The following is a 21667-nucleotide window of genomic DNA, read 5'->3' as shown; positions in this document are numbered from 1 at the left end:
ATTACTTGTTTGACCAAGTGCAAGGAGCATCAATCTTTTCAAAAATTGATTTAAAGTTTGGATATCTTTAGATTAGGATCAAATATGAGGATATACATAAAACGACATTCAAGACAAGATGTGGACTATGAATTTGCAGTGTTTCCAATTTGACTCACTAATTTACCAACAACCTTCATGTGCCTGATAATAAGTTTGTTGATTCCTTTTCTTAACAAACTTGTCATTGTATTCATAGATGATATTCTAGTTTACTCAAAAAGTAAAGAAGAACATGGCCAACACTTACAAATTGTTCTTCAAACACTTAGAGAGAATGAGATATATTTTAAATTTAGAAAATGCTCAGTTTATCAAGAACAAATTTAGTATTTGGGATATGTAGTGTCTAAGGAAGGGATTTTTATGGATCCAGAAAAGGTTCGAGCCATTATGGAATGGACAACACCTAAATATGTAGTTGATGTTAAGTAAATTATGGGAATTACATGTTATTACAAAAGGTTTATAGAAGGTTTCTATAAGTTTTTATATCATATTACTTTTTTGAAAAAGAGGGGAAAAAATTTGAATGGAGTCAGAAGTGTTAGGATAGTTTTGAGAAACTAAAGTAGTTATTAACTAGCTCCAATCATGAAACTAGCTTATCCTAGTAAATATTTTGTTGTATGCACATATGCTTGTAAAGAAGGTTTGGGGGTGTTTTAATGTAAGAAATCCATGTAATTAGTTATGAATCTAGGAAATTAAAGGATGATGAAAATAATTGTGCCACACATGACCTAAAGCTAACAACTATCATACATGCTTAAAAATGTGGAGAACTTATTTGATAATAAGAAATTTCAGCTAAAGAGAGACAAGGTTATCGTCAAATATGTTTTTGACCAGCCAAATATGAATGTTAGGAAAGCTAGATGGCTGGAATTTCTTAGTAAATATGATTTAAAATCATATACACTAAAGGAGAAGAAATTTTTTTTACCGATTCTTTGAGAAGAAACTTACATTAGATCTGCATAATTTTAACAACTAGTTGGCATACAGATTTGATAGAAAAGATCAAAGAAACAATATATTTTGTAGAGGAATACATGAATATTAAATAAAAAATGTAGAAAATGTATTGTTAAGAGAAGAAGAAACTGATTTTTCAGTAAATAATAAAGATTTGTTGTTTCTGAAAGGCATAATTTACTTGCCTAATAATTCAGAATTGAATTTTTTTATTTTAGATGAATCACATAAGAAATCAATAGTTGGTCTTCTTGGGTATCAAATACTGATAATTGTATTGAGGAAGGATCATTATTGGCCTAATATGAAAACTGTGACAACAAAATATGTTTCTAGGTGCTTAGAGTGCCAACAAGTGAAGGCTTCCCATCAACACCCAGTGGGATTATTGCAACCTTTGTCTATTTTGAAATGGAAATGGAAACCATATCCATGGATTTTATTACTAGACTTCCAAGGAATAGGATGAGAAATTACCTGTAATGGTAGTGGTATATATGATTAGCAAGGTTGCACATTTTATACCTATTAAATCTACCTTAGAGATCTTCATGAAAGAGACATTTAGACTTCATGGCATGACCAAAACTGTGATTTCAAACTGTGATGCCAAGTTCACTTCAAAATTTTGAAAGAGATTATTTTAAGTTATGGGGAAAAAGTTAACCTTTATCACAACCTATCATCCTCAAACCGATGGTCAAATAGAAATAACTAATCAGATCTTAGAAGATATGTTAAGGATGCATATTATGGTAGACCAACTAAGTGGGAAGATTATCTTCACTTAGTTGAGTTTGCCTATAATAATGGGTACCAAAATTATTTAAAGATGAGTCCATTTGAGGTACTATATGGTAGAAGATGAAAAGTACCTCTAATTTGGGATCATCCTAAAGATCGATTAGTATTGGGACCAGATATGTTAAAGGAAATGGAAGAAGTAGTTAAACAAGTCAAACGAAATTTTAAAATAGCCCAAGATCGACAACAGAGTTATGCAGACTTGAAAATATTTCAAAAGGAATTCAATGTGGGATATCATGTGTACTTAAAAGTGAAACCAAAGAAAAGCACACTTATACTTGGAAAATTTTCCAAGTTATCACCTAGATACTGTGGATGTTTTGAAGTTTTAGCCAGAATTGGACCACTTGCTTATTATCTTGCCCTTCCAGCAAACATAAAAGTTCACAATGTATTTCATGTATCATTTAAAAAGAAAATATGTTCATGATCCAAGTCATATAATTGATTGGAATTTTGTACATATGGAACCAAAGGTAGAGTTTCTAGCAGAACCACTACATATTCTAAACTGAAGGGTAGCTGCAATTCAGAAGAGAGACATAGCTCAATTAAAGGTTCAATGGAAACATTTTAGTACAAAAGAGGTGACTTGGGAATTGTAGGATTCTTCTAAAGCAGCCTATCCCTCTCTGTTTTAGCAAGATGGAATATATTTCAAAGACTATGATCAGACACCAAGACAGTGTCCAATTCAAGCGGGGGAGGATGTGACATCCCCTGACTTGAGGTTTATATGTAAATAATTGTATATATGTGTTTTCCTTTTTGAATGTTAAGTTTGAAAACATATGAAGAATATAATTATCAATATTTTATTACTAATAATGAATGATTATAAATTTGTATTTAATATGTTTATAAAAAATAAAGACATTTGGAAAATTAATGTTGGAGTACACTTAGGTGAAAGAGACGAGGCTACGAATTGATGATGAATATTAATTATCCAGAGTTAATTCCTAGGCATCTAATTTGGATGATTAGATTTATTATGAATTATGGAATTGGCCAATTTATTGTTTCCCTAAAAGACAAGATGTTATCTTTGGAAATGGGGAAACAAAACTCATTAATGAGTTAGTAACTACCTACCATATGTTGGTGAGGTGGAGATAGTTACTAGATACCAAAATGAGTGGTAAATGGGTAATGTATGATACTTTCATTTTGCCTTCTTACTAAAAGAGGCTCATGCTACAAGTGAATAGGACAAAAATAGAAAAAAATTACTGATTTGTTGTGCTTGGGGGGATACATGATGAATTCGGTATCATGGTTAGGGGAGCTATGTGCTCAAACATTAATTTTTCAGAATTTTACTAACTTCAAGTTGGTATTCTGAACCTATATTATGTGTAATATTTGTAAAGTAAAATGGTATAGATTATATCTTTATGATTATATATTTAATTATGTATACAGGTTTATCTTTTGTTAAAAGTGTAGCAAGAAAGGCTCAATTTGACTTTAGCCTTAGTCAAATTGAGTAAATCGAATTTCAACATTAGCAACCCAATTGGAGGCATTTAGCTAGTGTGACATGGCTCTTTTCACTCATTTAGATCAACAAATTCGAGTTAGTGGGCTTGGAGTTCAGTCATGCATGTATTAATTGGTAAATTTTAGCAATCTAGTTTAGTTATTTTCAGTTGTACTCAATTAAATGACCTCTAACAATTAATAGCCAGTTGAAGGTTAATTGAGTAGTGAGATAATGGTATAACTTAGAGATCTATCAGTTAACTGATCAATCAACCCAAAATATCCCATACATGCATGGAATTTGAATTGCTCAGCTGGAGTGGAGTAGACAAAGGCTAGTGTAACATTAATTGTGTACAAGTTGAGTGTACAGTTTTTGCATGAAGTTAGGAGATAAATTCTTTGTGAATTACACAAGGAAATAGGGACTTTCATATTGTTTAGGAGCTTGAATTAGCTCAGAATCGTGTAAGAAAATAGGAGGCTAGAGGAGGCATAAATTAGCTAAGTATTGGCTAGAGGTTCTCATTTAGTAGAGAGAATAGTTTTTCCTTTGTGGGTGGTGCTCAGAGATGGAGCATGGAATTGTAATAGTTTTTTTTATTCAAATGATTAATGCAAAGAGGCTTGAGGGGTTTTTCCTAGTTGGGTATCTCTAGAAATCATTGTGTACTTGTAGTTTTTCTTGTTGCATGTATATGCATGTTTTTCTAAATTGTGATTTTCATTCTGTAGATTAATAGAGTAGAATTTGTGTCTCCTAATTTCAGTTTGAATTCTTGAACAATTGCAATTTCTATCAAATTTATACATGGTATCAGAGCAAATCAAATTAGAACCAGTATTTCAAATTTCTTCTTTAGGAATTTCAAATTTACAGCTTCAGTGTAGCGACTTTTCTTCATATTCGAGAGAATGTATTTAACCGAACTTTGGAGTATGCTTTGGAGGGAAGTTCAAATTTTTGAGCTTGGAACAAATTTAGGATCATCACAAGTGCCATAAAAGAAAAATTCTATAGTAGCCAAAATATTGACAAGTGGGAAATCCTTGAAGTCCTCATGTACAATGATCATTTGAGAACTAATGAGTTTTTATGAGTCAAAGATATGGATCCCTAGTTTAGGGAAGATCTAAAAGACCATATGTGCAGATTTCTTAATGGAGTTAGAAGGTTGCTAGTGGGCAGATCAGCGAGCCATTTTTTAGTGACACAAAAAGGAGTTGTGATCATTGATAATGGAATACTGAGGACCAGAGAGATTTCCCACAAGGAGATCGAGACTCAGAGGGAGTCTAGTTTCAGAGGGAGCAACCCTATAGAAGCTAGTACTTTAGGATCTAGAAAGATAAAAATAATTATTATAGTAGTTGTAGCAGTAGTGTGGAAGAAACAACATATTAGTAGCAATCGCAACATGAGTAGATCATATTTTTCCATGCATGCGGCTATAACTCCAAGAGTGAGGTGGGGCGATGTAGAACCTTAGTGCTAGAGTTGCAAAGAATTGGGAAGGATCCATAAGAGATAAGTAGCAGTTGTAGTATACTTTCCTCATGGATCATTACTTTGCTACAAAGGCCCACAATATTCAATAGTAGAAGGATCAGTGTCAGTCAGTGTAGTCATATGTTGAGGAGCATATAGGAGTGTTGATAGCAGTGTAGGAGGCACAATGCAGAATCAACATCAGTGTATTTTTCCCAATAGAAAGTTATAGAGGCACGTGTGATTCAATATTTTGGTGGCTTCTCAATTGCAGTTGTTGTAGTAGAAACAACAAAAATGAGAGGTAGTGCTACAATAAATTCCATAGGTTAGGATAGTGTTATCGGGAAATCTAGTGTCTATGCAGAGCTGTTAGTCCCACTAAGGCTGGTAGCTACCTTAGAAACGAACAAACTAAAACCACTTTCGTTTTCCTTTATGAGAAGTAGATAAGAGGGGAAATAAGGAGACCAACCTCTGTCTTGCGCTTGGTTCCTTGCTTGATTCCTCTCCCTTCTGATAGATCTTTGCCACTCGCTTCCTCGTCTACCCAGCTTCAAAGAGCACCTGTAGAATCAAAGCAGCATAACACTATCCAAGAACATAGATCTACTATCATAAACAAAATGGGACCAGATATATATTGACCACACAAATTCATATATCATCAATAATACAAGACTATGGAGGAAAACTTGAATAGCTTTATTAATAATCAAGAATAGAAAAGAGGATTACAACCAATTGTTCTGACCCAGCATCATCTTCTCAGCAAGAAAGCCCTTCTTCACCTCATGAAAAGCTTAGATCACCCAACACTATGATATTACACCAAGAAACCAACAACACTTCCTTATAAGATACAAAATTCCAGCCTCTGGATCTCTGGGATGAGGGATCCATATATAGATGTTTGCAAGGGGGGTGAGTCATCTTTTGAGATTTGATTAGTGTCCTCTCTTTGATAGTTCTTGATTCCACTTGGAGATTGATGATATATTACTCATCCCTGGGCGAATGCAGAGAGGCAAGTGTCATAGGAGAAGTTTCTGGAAGATTCCATGATCTTCCACCTCACAGATTGACCCTGCCATTTGTCCACTCTCGCCCATCACACCTCCCATGTGTATTTAGGTGGGATGCAACACACTATGACCATGGAGCAGGTGATATGGTCTAGTTTTGACCAGTTCTGAGTAGTTTTTCATGGAGAACTTCTGGGAGAAGATGTAATCAGTTGACCTTGTTCTTTTAGAGGTTGGAACAACACTTTTAGGGACTTAAGAGCCCTTGGTTTATGGAAATTTATGATTGGTGTTGTAGTGCCCAAAAATGTCTATAACATATAGGGGTGGTGAAAACCCCCTTTCTTGCTAAGAGGGAGTGTTAGAAAGTGTAGCAAGAAAGGCTCAATTTGACTTTAGCCTTAGTAAAATTGAATAAATTGAATTTCAATAGTAGAATGACAACTTGGAGGTAGTTAGATAGTGTGCCATGGATCTTTTCACTTAGTTAGATTAAAAAATTCATGTTAGTGGGCTTGGAGTTTAGTCATGCATGTGTTGATTACTAAATTTTAGAAATATAGTTCAATTATTTTCATCTGTACTCAATTAACTGACCTCTAACAATTAATAGAGACATTTGAAGGTTAGTTGAGCATTGAGAGAATAGTATAACTCAAACTCTATCACTTAACTAATCAATCAACCCAAAATAGCCCAGACATGCATGGAATTTGAATTTCTCAGCTGGAGTGGAGGAGACAAAGGCTAGTGTAACATTAATTGTATACTAGTTGAGTGTACAATTTTTGCATGCAATGGAGAGATCAATTCTTTGGGAATTGCATAAGGAAATTGGGACTTGCCTATTTTTTAGGAGATTGAATTATCTCAGAATTGTAGAAGAAAATAGGATGTTGGAGGAGGAATAAATTGGCTATGTCGGCCCGAGGTTATCATTAAGCAGGCAGAACAATTTTGCTATTGCAGGTGGTTCTAAGAGTTGGAGGATGCAATTGTAATAGTTTCTCTATTCAACTTATTAATGCAAAGAGGCTTGAGGGGTTTTTCCCAGTTTGATACCTCTAGAAATCACTGTGTACTTGTGATTTTTCTTGTTGCACGCTTATGCATGTTGTTCTAAATTGTGATTTTCATTCCGCAAATTAGTAGAGTAGAATTTGTGTCTCCTGATTAGCTTGATTTCTTGAATAGTTGCAATTTCTATCAAATTTCTACATTTTTATGCACTTTTTGTAAAAGTTTCAAGTAGATAGATTAGAGTAAGTACTCTAAAAAAACACAGTGTGTGGATACATTTATATTAGAAACTGTTTTATAGAAAAACATAGAAAAATGTTACTATATAGTTTCTTTTATTTTCGAGCTTTAGAATGCAATCAATTTACATTTTTGTATAAATATATGGTTTTTTGGTGAATAAAATTACCAAATGTTACTAATAGTTTCTTTTATTTTTGAGCTTTAGAATGCAATCAATTTACATTTTTGTATAATATATGGTTTTTTGGTGAATAAATTACCATACAAAGAAAAATTCAAGTAGTACTAAGTATTCGTTTGTAAGAATTACAAAGATTAATACTCAAAAATATTGTTATGTTTGAGGAGAAAAGATATATATATATAATATATATATATATATATATATATATATATATATTAAGAAACTGTGTAATAAGTAAATGTACAAAAAGATGTAAATACAAGAATAGTCATATAAACCCAAATTTTTTTGGAGGGAAGTATCAAGGATACTAAAAGAAATGATAAAATATTTTTTACATGGAAAGAATTAAAAAAAAAGGAAATTGTATTATAATACCATTACACAATCGTGAACAAAGGTTTTATTTTTCATGAATAACTAGTCATACATCTACTGTTATACGAGATTTACGATTGCGAACAAAATTATCTCCCCCAATTCGGTGGCTAACCTAGAACAATAGAGAGACAAGGAATGATTTTTTTTTCCTTAAAGTAAATAGATGATGGAGTGAGACCTACGTGGAATCCTTCACACACTTTTCTCCTTCTTCAGCTTGGAAGCTCCAATCCCAACTCTGATTGGAAAAATTAGGACCTATGCGGTCAGATAACACAAGCCAAGAAACTATGAGATCTATGTAATAACATCTAAGTACTTCATTCAATAGATCAACATGGTATTGAAATAAGTGAAACAACATTACATATAGGAAAACAATGAATTATTTCCATTACTATAAATGGAAGGAGATTACAACCATAAGTAGCAGTTCATCTTGTAGAAGAGATCCTCCAAGTTGTTGACTTGTCCTTTCCTTATCACAATATGAACCTCCAATCACCCTAAATGCATGGAATGCTGACCACTCACTATAGAAGCATAAGGGCCAAATCACTCTCCAAAATCCAACCCCCAACCCCCAACCACATAGAAGGCTGGGAATATATAGAGAAGTATGGTAAGTTGGGAGTTCATATCCAATTACCAATCTAGGGTAAGAGATCCACCTTTGATGGAGGGATATGATCAAAGGGTAAGTGGTGAAAACTCCAATGTAGGGTTGGATAGGATCTGAATTTTTTATCCAAGGTAAGTAGTTGTAACAAGTTATGGAAATTCCTAGAAGAGGAAGCTTCCAGAATCCCAATCATTCTCCCAAATTTCTAGAACCAACACAGGTGCAAAGGAGAACAACTTGTTGGTGACCAATGCAAGCCACAGTGGAGCAAACTGCTGGTGAATGCACCCCTGTAGACTTACATGGAGCGTTGGTCCTCAAACTAGCTCAGATGAAGCATTTTAGGGCTCAAACTCTGGGAAATGAAAGGTACATGCTTAGGAATTTTTGCAAGATGGTGACAAGGGGGAATAGGATGTTGATTGATCCCATTAGGAGGCTCACTGGTCGGATGTAAAAAATAGCCTATAATAGAATGCCCCCTAAAGTGCAAAGTTAGAGATGATGACTGATGACTGAAGTGCTTTGCCTTGTGACAATAGGGATCAAGGACAACTGGTGAGCTTCATTTGTTACAATACATGTACAACATGACATATTTTTTTGACTGATGGAGGCATACCCATACTCAAGTCATAATCTAACATAACATGTAAAATGATCAAAAGATGCACTCACAGATGAAACTGATGGACCCATGATTGGATAACTGTCTATATGATCACGGGCATCATACATTGTGATATTTGTATAACTCTTGAAATCTTATGACCAACTAATGTATGATCCTAACCATGTGAATCAATGACCTGGAGTCAAACATGGTAGACACCATCTGGTTACCAACCAATGATGTAAGCCATTAACAGTTGCGAGAGAAACTACCAATGATGTTAATGGTTCTCAAGGCACTACAATACAATCCGTATGGTGTGAATGAATGAGTTGATGTCAAACACCACAAAAAATCCTTCGGTCGAAGGAAAATGATGTAAACATGTTGCTAAGAGTGAGAAAAATTTCCATTGATGTATGCAAGAACCAAGGTACTAAGGGTTGTGTCTAAGTCAACTTCCTGGATGATGTGCTGAGCAACCTGTCAGAGGAGGGCCTTGATGTATCCCCCATCAACGACGTGAAACATGTCTCATGATTGAGACAAAATGATCAAAATGATGCTGATATGGAACTGGATGAGGAAAAGAAAACATGAAATGAAGGCTTAAGAGTATTGTAGCGGAAATCAACTAAATGACTTCTCTTGAACACACCAGTGACACTAAATGGAGTTGGAAGCATTGACCCAAAACCAAGATGGAGGATTTGAAAAATGGTATGATAACCAAAAGACAAGTAGATTACCTATTGATGGTGCTAGACCCACCAACATGTTAGGGGATCTCCCCGGTAAGAAGTCCCAACTAGACCTCAAACCGTTTGGTGTAGGAGTCTAGCCAGTGGATCGTACAGTATGGCCTTGATTTTGGTTTCACACAGAGGCAAGTAAGATGTCCCTATTGGTAGCAAGGGTGTGACATATGCGGCAAGTCAAGGAAGGTGCATGAGTGGTTCTAACACATGGAGGGTGAGGTGAGTGTGCCCCTTGGAAACCTGTGAAAGCACAGAGTTAAGAGGACACGAGCAAAGATGCATCACAACATGGAAGGAAAGTAAGCTAGCAATCCAAAGTGATGGTTAAACCAACAACACATTTCAGTAGCATTCATACATACATATACAAAAAATAGCTACACATGCATGTGTAAGAAAGTAGATACATATATAATTTAGAGTAAACAAGATAGCTGAAATACAATATGACATATTTATGAAACATGTTGGCTCTATTATATTAATAAGTGTAAGTTCCAGTCATACAATACAACCATGACCTACCACTAGTTCTAATAGTAGAATGTTACAGTCACTACTGCCTACTCCTCCAAAGAGATATACTAGCTCTGCACATTGGAGAAGCCAAGGCTCATTACAATATTGTCCAAGCTCTCTCTAAGACACTCCTATCAGAAGCTTGGCTAACCAAAAGTCTTTACAATGAGTTATGAGGGACTATTTATAGAAAAGGGTGGGGTGGCCCTTGACATTCCCCTTTGTGATAGTTCATCTATCCTCATGACTCTTCATCTACTCTATGAATGTTACATCCAACTATCGACACTTGAACTTCCGCTTGACAAGAAATTACATACAATCTGCACATGTACCCATGTAAGAAAAAATATGCTTGAGAAATCCATGCAAGACATCACTATGACTAAACCAACTGTGGGGAGACCAGCTCCTCGACATCCTCACGGTGGTCGATAGTAGTGAACTGATTCCATGCTTGGTAGGCCGTGATAGAGTCCATGTAATCTGTAGTGACATCTTTCTGGAAACAAACTCTTGCCTCCATTGCATCCAGGTACACTGCTCGGGCTCCTCTGTCCAACTCGTCTAATAACATGCATATCATTGTCTTGAGTGTGGCTGGACCAACAACATGCTGATGCATGGTGTCTGCATTGATCACCAAGTCTAGGCTGGTGGCTATGTGCATCAACTTGTCAAAGTATGAGTCAAGCTCCAGTCATACTTGTGCCTTTCTCTTTGCCTCGGTGAGTGTCCCAATAGATGGGATCACATGTGCATGCACAACAACATCCATACTCCTAAATACTCGTGCATGGGAAGCCTGCAAACTAGTGATGACTTATGGAAGATATTCATAGTTCTGGATCTGACTCTAGATGCGTGCCTTCAGCTCGACTACTCTCGGCTTCATCATCTTGGGCAAGTGTAACAGGGCTCCCTTATATCTCATTATCCATGTTTGCATGTAGTCAACAATAGTATGCACATTTGACAAGATACATTCTCTCCTAGCACATCGCTGCTACCAACCGTTGAGATAGACAACTGCCTTATGCACGTGCCAAACTTGGAATACAATGCTAGCATGATTGACTCAAGGGACAATGCTTCATCTAGCATTTCCTTCTTCAACACTACTCAGGTGGATGCTGTAACTAGCTCTCCTCCTTGTTTGTCCATCTGTAGGTCCTTAGCCATTCGGTCATTCTTAGTTATCAAGAAGTGAACACTCGAGCTAGTGGCTTCGACATATGCTCTGGTAGCATTGGCCAATGATGTTGGATGCTTGCACACATTAGACACGATCACTCATTCCTCAAACTTTGTAGGATATGTGTGATCATCTGAAGTAGAAACTTTGCAAGATTGCATAAATCTATGCTGCAAATCATCAAACAATATGTTGTGCATCTCTCCTTCTAGATTGTCCCTAGGGATCTCAGTGTCTCCTTGGTCACTTGGGACTTTCTCTGCTTCTGGATTCGGTGAAGCTGGTGGGTCAACCTCTTGATGATGAGGCATGAGGTCGATATCTTAGTTTAACTCTTGCTTCTCCATATCTGTATCCATTTGTTTAAGTGCTTGTTCATTCTCTTGGGCAAAGTCCTGCTCCTGCAATTGCTCACCCTATCTGCTTGGTGTCAAGTGTTCTAATGAGTCGACTACCTTTGCATGCACAATTTCATTTGTCTGTACATGTTGTACCCCATGTTGTACCTTTTCTTGCTATACTTCCTTCTTCTGTCTGCACAACTCCTATTCCTTCCAATGTTGCTCCTTCAACTCATGCAATTCCTTCTCTATTTCCTCCATTCTCCATTTTTCTCTCTGCCTTTGCACGTTCCTCCTATCATGCTATTGCCTCTTTGCCTCTATTGTCAAAGTTGCTTTCTGCACAAGTGGTCTGCTAAGAACTTTCATCTATGTTCCTCCTTCGTGCTATCGATAATCTTCATCTTACCTTTGTTGCACACCAGTATGTTTACCTCTACTGCTGCTGCTACTGGTGCTCTCCTGGATTCTGCTTTGCTAACCATTCCACAATGATGTCAACCAGTTCATTGGGCCTAGAGAAGTTGTAACAATATCTCCATGGGTCTTCCTCTGCCCAATGACATGCCCCGTGGATCCACTGAAACTGTACTCTCATGCAGTGATCTTTTACAAAACAATGCGGGTCATACAGATTGTAGCTTCGAGTGTCGAAAGGATATTTCTTGATCTCCTCTACTTCGACATCCACATGCTTGAAATTCTTTATCTCGTATAACCCAATCTGCAACGGAAGAGTGGGCCAAGGTTCCTTCTTCTTCTGGTGTAGCCTAGCTGATAGTCATGCCGAGATGTGGTATGATACTTCTTGCATGACGAGCTTGTCCAAGGAAAACTTCAGTAAAACATGCAGAGGCTTCTCCACATTGTAAATTCATATGAAGGTTTCATACGGTGAGGCATACCAATCCATTATGTCAACCAATGCCTCCATTGATGCCTTCGACATGCAAGGTGGATCCTCCTCAAATATCATCTTGTACACCGGGGTGAAAAAATGATCTGACAGCTATATGATAACTCCTCTGAAGCTGCATTCAGACAACATTTTACAATAAATGTTCACAAAGGTCTCTGTCGAGGTCCATGCCCACTTCAAGCTCAGGAACTCCTGAAGATCACAAATTTCATCCAAGATGTAAGTGAACATGTAGATTTATGCTTACTGACCTTTCGGCGGCTATCAAGCTCTTGTTACCTATTCCCTCAGCATGTGAGCCAACATGTTGGACAAGTTACATGCTTTGTCTTCACTATCCAATTGTTCCAACGCGATCACCCAACTCCAGGGGAAGGTTTCTATGCTTTCTTGGCCATACAAGAGACATGCAAATATGACCAAGTATTGATACACCTTCCGCAATATCTTCGTTTTGTAAACCTGGTTGGGTGTCATCCTGAATTTGGCCGACTCTTTTACCTAGTTCTTCAAGATATCCTTGGAGTTGGCATTTTTGCTCGTTATGCTGAAGGGTGTCTCCATGGTGATCACTAGCTTTGACATATGGTACATCTGTTCATAATCCTGTGCCCTAAAGGTAGCGATCTTCATCCCGTTGATCCTACTGAATGTCATCGTCTCAAGATCAGTGTGTGAGATGATCCAATTTATCATGTCCATGCATGGGAACACGGGATACCTGCATGCAATCTAGTACAAACTGGACTTGTGAATGTCCACATAGACTTGGAGGTCTTCGAGGTCTTCCCCAAATGTGTTTGCAAATGCATCATTGAGCTCTTGCCATTTCAGCTTGAAGTCCTTGTTGAGATTGCAACAATATGATGGAGCTTAGTGAAAAGAGTTGCCTTCACTAAGTGGGCCCGCGGGCTATTTTTGGCGCAAGTCTATTTTTAGACTAAGTCTATTTTTAGACATATGGATCATGTCTATGGATTGTAGGTTGCTGTTTATGGATGATTGATCAAGTTGGGAAAAAAATAGATGGACTTCTATTTTTGATGAAAGTGTGAGTGATCACAGTGTGAGTGATCAAAGTCTATTTTTAGACTGGCTGTCAAAAATAGAAAAGTCAAATATTATTATCTCACAATAATATTTGGACTATAAACTTAATATTATTCTCTTGGAGCACTTTAGTTTGAGCTACAGAGGTGGCACATGTAGCTGTCAGAAGGAAATACGCTTTTCTTATGAGTCAGTTGAGTTGTTTCATGCATGACTTCAGTTAGAACTCAATCAGTTGAGTTTGGTGGAGTTGATTGTGGAGTTGATGGAGTTGTGTTCAGTTTAGCTTTGTTAAACTGGTTGTATTTAGTCTAACTGGCAAATAGACTAGAGATGAGTTGTGTGAATTAGTTATTAATTAATTCACAAGTTATTAACTCATAATAAAACTAATGAATACATCAGTTAACTCAGTTGCATGTCAGTGCATGTTCAGTTCAATAGGGACAGGTGGTAGAGAATCAGATTGCTATCAGTTGTGACTATATTTGTGCACCAGATCTTGCACAATCAAGGGATTGAGTATGCCAATGAGTTTTCTCACGTATTTTCCCACATTATAGCTTGTGCTCACGTCCAACAAAGAGTGAGTGACTATTTTGCAGGTGAAAAACAAGTTTGGTGAGCCATTCTCATAAGTTCTTGAGCAGGTATTGAGCAGTGGAGGCAGGCAAGCAGTGGAAGAGATTTGGAGATCAGATCTGAGTTGTATTGTGTGTAACAGAGGTGGAGATACTTGTGAGAAGTATTATGCTGTGTAATGTTACATGACTCAATCATTAATATATAGATAGTTGGGGTTTTTAGCGAGATGCTTTCCCCGGGATACATACTGTGTTAATGTGTGAATGCTCTTGATGTTTTATTGTTATTGATGCTGCTATATTGATGATCAACGTAGAGGAGCTTATGTATTGTGTATGCTTTCCGCAATAGTACATGATCAGGATAATCTCCATTGAATATGTGTTAAATTATTCAAAATTTCTACATGGTATCAGAGCTAGATAATTGTAGAAAAATTTTCTACATGGTATCAGAGTTGTTGATCATTAGATCTACTATTCAGGAAGTGTTTACATTCTACTTCTCTAGGCAGAGCCTGTAATCGGGCCAGGTAGCCTCTGGATTCATCCTTCCTTTGGAAGGTGAAATATCCGGTAAAAGCCCATACAGTCAATCTCTGTACGAGAAATATTTTGTTCTCACGAATTCTAGATCGGAAGCAGTTGAGTTGGTTGCTGGTGGAATTCGAATTTGCAGCAGTGTTTTCTTGGTGACAACGCAACGATGTCTTTCAACGGATTGCGATTGGAGTATGCTATTGAGGGCAGCTCAAACTATATTGCATGGAAGGACAGGATGGAGGCAGTATTGGATGATAACGGGCTGAAGGAGTTCATAGATACGGATATCCCAAAGCCTACTGATGCTGCTGAGGCGGATGTTTGGCAAAAGAAGACCGCAAAATGTCGAAGGATTCTGTTGGAGGGCGTAAAGGATCACATTGTGTCCAGCCTCCATGGAAAGGCTACTCCATATTTGATGTGGAAATCATTAACAGAATTATTCCAAAGCAAGAGCGATCAGAGGAAGCTGGCGCTCAAAGATAAACTCAGAAATAATAAAGGTGAGAATGGATCTTCATCAAAGGTATCTGATGAAGAGAATTGTGCTTTGGCTGCCAAAGAAAAGAAAGGGAAGAGCAAGAAAGCTTCTCAGTCTGGTGCGAAAGGCAAGAAGCAAGATATGTCCAAGGTGAAGTGTTTTCACTGTCACCAGCACAGACACTATGCCACAAATTGTCGGCAGAAGAAGAAGAACAAGTAAGCTGCTGGATCTGCAGGGGGAGAGGCCTTAGCTTCTCAGTTTGAGCTTGATTTTTCATTGATCGCATGCTTGGTTTCAAGTGTGATGGGATCAATGTGGTTCTTGGACAGTGGTGCGTCTTTTCACATGACGGGAGATAGAGATTTGTTCTCTGATCTGGAGGACAAAGAAATTGGAGTGCACATCGAGATGGGCGATGATGGTAGATACAGTGCGACCGGTATCGGTACCATTTCCTTTGAGAGGGAGTCTGGTAAACCCTTTGTATTGAAGGAAGTCATGCATGTTCCAGGATTAAAGAAGAATCTCATCTCAGTGGCGATGTTAGAAGACAAGGGGTATGATGTTGTTTTCAGCGAGGGAAAGGCCTTCCTGCGCAGCAAGACAACTGGGGAGACCCGTGTTATCACCTAGAACTACAGTCATATGTATATAATTTTTGTCCAAAGTTCATTGTCAAAAATGGGTGTCAAATGGTTTTTGTCCTATGTTTCTTACTTAGGGGTCATGTTTCTAAAAGGTTTTGATGTGAATCATTCTCAAATACCGTTGGTCATCCTCCATCATGATTGTATAAGACATGTCTTATCTTGTATACGTCACTGGTCCTTTCCGCATTTTCGCAGCGCAGTTTTATCGGTTGATTTTGCAGCGCAATGATGTTTTAGCCTTTTCGCAGCGTGTCAGTATCCAGCCATTTCGCAGCGCATTTTGCTAATTTATAACTATCTGCGCTACGAAATCGCGGATTCGGGGATTTTGCAGCACAGATTCTTAAAGTGTCATGTCTAGGGATGAGTCATTGTGTCCGTCTAGTTATTGTCAGTTGGCATTCTTTCCAAGCAATTATGAGCCATCACTCCACCAATAGGTTCATAGCCACGCACATAAAAATCATTCAAACGGTTTTGTCATGCATGGTTGTGTTATGATGCATAAACTGACCCGCTTGGATGATAAGACAATGGAATTGCAAATGAGCCCGAGTTTCTTCTTCGAGAGAGCCAGATTGCAAGCGAGCCTGCGTTCTAAAATTTGAATTTGCCATTTGAGTTGAGGCTGGTGGTGTTTCTCTGTGCGAAAGATTTCAAAAGAGAAATGGAGAAGAAGGAGCATCGGTCTGGAAGATGTCAGAGGGCAGAGCCTGAAGGATTGGACCTTGCATTGAGAGATGAAGGTGTAAGAAAGGCTTTCACAGATGCTGGTTGCTGGAGTTTCTGTGAAAAACTGAAGGGTGGCCACACTCAGGTAACAAAAGAGTTTGCCTTGAACTATACAGGTTTAAATTCTAAAGTGTCTATGTTAGAATTCCAAGTATCTCCAGAGGCTATTGCTAATGTAACTGAGATTCCGAGAGGAGGGCAGGAGTGGTTTAAAAACTTCAAGTTTGATATGGAACCCTGCAAAGAGTTCTTGAAAGAAGCCTATGTGAATGAAGATCTAACCAAGGCTGTGCCTAGAAGCTATGTTAAAGAACACTATTCTATGCTTCTGACCTGTATTCAAAAGTATTTAACCTGTGAAGGCAGATATAACAAAGTCTATTCCTATCATTTTAAGTTGTTGCTGCATTTTACGGGTAAAGCATCTATAGATATCCCATTTTACTTGTTTCGTAGCCTCAGCAAGATGTGTGACAAGGTTCAATTGAGAAAGGATGATTGTGAAACATCATTATTTCATCATGGTCTAGTCAAACTGTTAGTGCTGGATGCTCTTCAAAAAATTGGTAGGGATTGGAATTCTTTCATCTATATGGCTGGTTTCCAGAGTAGGACAGGCCTCACCCCACAACCGGTTAGAGAAAGAGAAAAATTAATGGAAGAACCTACAATAGCTGAGCTTAGAAAGGAGGCTACGGATAAAAAGAAAACCAAATCTCAGTTGAGAAAGCCAGTAAAGCCCTTGGTTATTAAAGAGCCATCTCAGCCATCATCAAAGGAAAAGGTTAAGCACAAGAAAGATGTACCTGGATCAGCTGGGTCTGAAAGTGTATCAAGAGTTAAAGCAAGAGGTCAATTAAGCAAAAAGAAGGGCAAATCAGTAGCTGTTGAGGAAAGTCCAATATCAAAGGCCAGCTTAAGTGATTTACTTGAGGCTATTGAATTTGAGCAGGAAGAACCGGTGCATCTTGAACCCATGCATATTGATTTAACTCAATCATCACCTGAGAGCACTAAGAAATCAAAAGCTTCGAAGAGACTAAGGTTTGATGAACCTAGTGAGGAGTTTATGTTCAAACCACGAAGGCTAGTTACAAGGAAACAAGTTAGAGAAGCTGAGAAAGTGCATAAAGAAGAGAAAGCTGTAAAGATGCCCAGAACAGAGGTAATTGAAGTATTGACCAGAACAGTGGAGGCAGTCAAGCATAAAGACAAGAACAGAAAGGTTATTATTACTCAAGGAGGAAATGTTATAGCCATAAAGAACCAAGGGGGAGCAGCAAAAGGTGAGGTTGCCCAGGTAAAGAATGTCACTAGGGAGCTTGCTGTCAGATATGCCAACTATCGAAGAGCTGTGTTAAAAGGTAGCAAAAACCTAGTGGGTCAGGTAGATTCAGTGGCTGATGTGTATACATGGACGGTTCCAGCCCTCAAGCAAGCTAAACTCATCAGAAAAATGAACGTGAGCCTGAGAGCTGAAAACAAGGCTTTGAAAAAAGAGGTTGCAAATTTGAAGACACAGCTAGGTCAACTAGCTCACTGATTTGAAGAAAAAGGTGACATTCTTAGTTTTGGTCAATTTTGTTTAAGCTCCATTATTTTGAAGTCATATAAGTCTTTGACACCTGTAGAAGAAGTCTGAAGAGTCATAAGTTCAAGCAAAAGACGCCTTAGTGCAAATATACTCTGTTTTAGCAAAAACAGCAGTTTCGTAGCGCGCTACGAAACTGCTGTAGGTGCTGTTTTATGATGAAAACAAAGAGTTTAATGATGGGATCAGCAAATTTTTGAAGAAAATGCCTAAGGAACATAAGGGAGACCACATAAGACTATCCTAGCTATTCAGAGAATGACAAGTGTGCCTTTTGGAAAAGGTGAAATATTTTTGTCTTTAGTTAAACCTTGATAAAGGTACTTTATTACCGGTTATTTAGGGTTCTGATAGGAAATGCATACGGAGATTTTGGTTTATACACCTGTTCAGTCAACAAGGCCTCCAACACATCTGAAATATGGTGATGCTCATCAATTTTGGGGTATTAAAGAGCTGGGAACATGTTGCTTAACTTTCGAAGGATGGTGGGAGACAAGGACCGGGAAAACAGGGGACTTATCTTGAGGATTAATGAACCATCTACACAGCCAGTATCCAAAGCCAGCTTGTTCATTGCATTCTCCTCCAAGATATCTCGGCCAAAACAGAAAGAAGACAGATGTCAAGAATCAAGAAGGAATCATGCTATGAGGAGGACAGATTTTGAGTTTTGATTAAATTAGGACTCTTTGTAATTACAGTTCAGTACTTATGTATTTAATGAGTTAGTTAAACAGAAGATAGGAGTAGTTAATAGCAACCTTCAAGCTCCCCTCATGCTGGAGGAGGAAGCTCAAGGTGGTTAAGAATGTATTCCTATATATAGATCAGACTTGGATGTAATTGGGGTTGGATGTTTTGATAAAAGACAAGACTATTTTGGTTTATGTATAGCAGATTTCAGTAATGCAAATGACTGTTGTTTCTTCTCAGGATTCACAATAGATCTAATGGTTTAAATGTATGATGGTTTATTCTCTTTAGTGTTCTTTTACAGTTTTGTTACTGCATAATCACTCAGAACTCATGTGACATGCTCTGACTTCCTGTATGCCTTGGCAAACTGTGTTTTATGTAAGTTATGTTTGAACATTAGATGTAAAGTGCCCTGATTTCTATGAAAGAATAGTGTTTTTTGTTTGCTGAGATGTGTGAGACTCCATAAGCCCAATGGGAATCACTTTGATATTTATCCAGCCAGCTTATTTTTTCATGTGTTTTTTAAGAGTTAGCCATCTTTCCTTGTCATTAGTCAATATTCATAGTCTGTGAGAGAGCCCTCTCTGACTAAGGAGGCTAAGCCTTAGTCTAAAGCCTGGTTTGAAATAGTTACACAGAATCTTGTTGATTGGCAGCCTTCAGTACCTGATTTTGTGATAACAACCCGGAAGATAGGGGTTCGAGTGAGGAACCTTTATCAGTTGCATGTAGATGGATGCGCAACAATGGCAGGCAAGGCAGAAGGATTGGTGAGTTGGGATGATGGCGAGTTGTGGCACAGGAGATTGGGTCACCTTCACCATGGAGCCTTGAAGATACTGCAGCAGATCACTACAGGGCTTCCTAAAGGCACACTTGCGCAGTCAGATCAGTGCAAGGGGTGTAATTTGGGGAAGTTTGTGAAGGAAACCTTTCACGAGAAGGATAGTCGCGCCACGACGATCCTTGAGAGAATTCACACAGACGTGTGTGGACCTTTCTCAGTTGCTTCGACAAAAAAACACAGGTATTATGTGATTTTTGTTGATGATTTCTCTCGTAAGTGCTGGATCTTCTTCATGCAGAAGAAGAGCGAGACATATTCAAAGTTCTGTGAATTCAAAGCACTGGTCAAGAAGGAGTCGGGGAAGAAGGTGAAGGCTCTTAGGAGCGATAATGGTGGTGAATACATCTCGGACGAGTTCAAGGATTTCTGCAAGACAGAAGGGATTCGTAGAGAGCTCATAGCTCCCCATAACCCACAGCAGAACGGGGTAGCTGAGCGGAAGAAAAGAACGATTGTGGGTGCTGCACGGGAAATGTTGCATGATCAGGGCCTACCCCTTCACTTGTGGGCGGAAGCATGCAATACAACAGTTTATGTGTAGAACCGTTGTCCTCATAGGATACTTGGCATGAGTACACTGAGGAGACTTATTCTGGTAAGAAGCCTGATCTTTCTCATTTGAGGATTTTTGGTGCTAACGTTTACATGCATGTGATGAAGGATGCCAGGAAGAAGTTGGAGCCGACCGCAGAGGTTGGGATATTTGTGGGGTACACTGATACGGCCCACAACTATCGTGTGTATTTGCCAGACAGTGGTAAAACTGTTGTGCGACGGGATATAAAATTTCAGGAGGAGAAAGCCATGAAGTGTTCGCTTGAGAGGGAGCTACACTTGCATGCAGATGAGAAACTATTAGTTCCTAAGGATGAGCTTCAGGATGTGGATCAGCCACAGGATGAGGTTCATGGAGTGGACGAGACCACTCATGCAGCAACAACCATCAGAGGGCGAAAGCGCTTGACAGAAGCTGAGCGACTGGCTCAAGATGCAGAGAAAGTTGTAGGACCACCTACAGCCCAACGCAGGCAGAGACAGTCACCTGATCGGTACACTGGATACATGGCTCTTATGAGCAAGTGTGTTGTGACTGAGCCATCCTCTTTCGAGGAAGCTATGGAGGATCCCGCATGGGTAGACGCCATGGTGGAAGAGTATGATTCTATTGTCAGAAACAGTGCATGGGAGATTGTTCCTAGACCAGAAGGGAAATCAGTGGTGGGTTCGAGATTTATCTACAAAGTTAAGCAGGCAGCTGATGGGAGTGTGGAGAAGTACAAGGCAAGATTTGTTGCCCGAGGCTTTTCACAGATTGAGGGGATCGATTATGAGGAAACCTTTGCACCTGTCGCAAGGTATTCTTCCATACGGACGATTCTTGCTCTCTCAGCGCAGATGGGATGGCACATTCATCAGATGGATGTGAAGACTGCGTTCCTCAACGGAGTCATTGAGGAGGAGGTGTACATTGAGCAACCCGAAGGCTTTGAAGTCTTCAGTAGTGAGTCGCATGTGTGCAGGCTCAAGAGAGCGCTGTATGGGTTGAAGCAAGCACCACGTGCTTGGTACACATGGATAGACAGCTATTTCACAGGACTTGGATTCTCCAAGAGCGAGGATGATCCGAACCTATACCAGATTGTGGTGGAGGGTAAGTTGCTTATCATTGTACTGTATGTTGATGATTTGATTCTAACGGGTGATGAGCTGTTGATACTGTCATGCAAGAAGGATCTTGCTACAGAGTTTGAGATGAAGGATTTGGGCCTCCTTCACTATTTCCTGGGATTGGAAATATGGCAGCGCAGTGGTGGACTGCTTGTTTCTCAGGGAAAGTATGCTCGGGAGATACTGGAGAAGTTCAAC

The sequence above is a fragment of the Pinus tabuliformis genome, chromosome 3_2 (assembly GCF_031772625.1).
Source record: "Pinus tabuliformis cultivar Carrire ecotype Pingquan chromosome 3_2, CPIR1, whole genome shotgun sequence".
Taxonomy (NCBI): Eukaryota; Viridiplantae; Streptophyta; class Pinopsida; order Pinales; family Pinaceae; genus Pinus; species Pinus tabuliformis.
Note: the sequence above shows the minus strand (reverse complement) of the source record.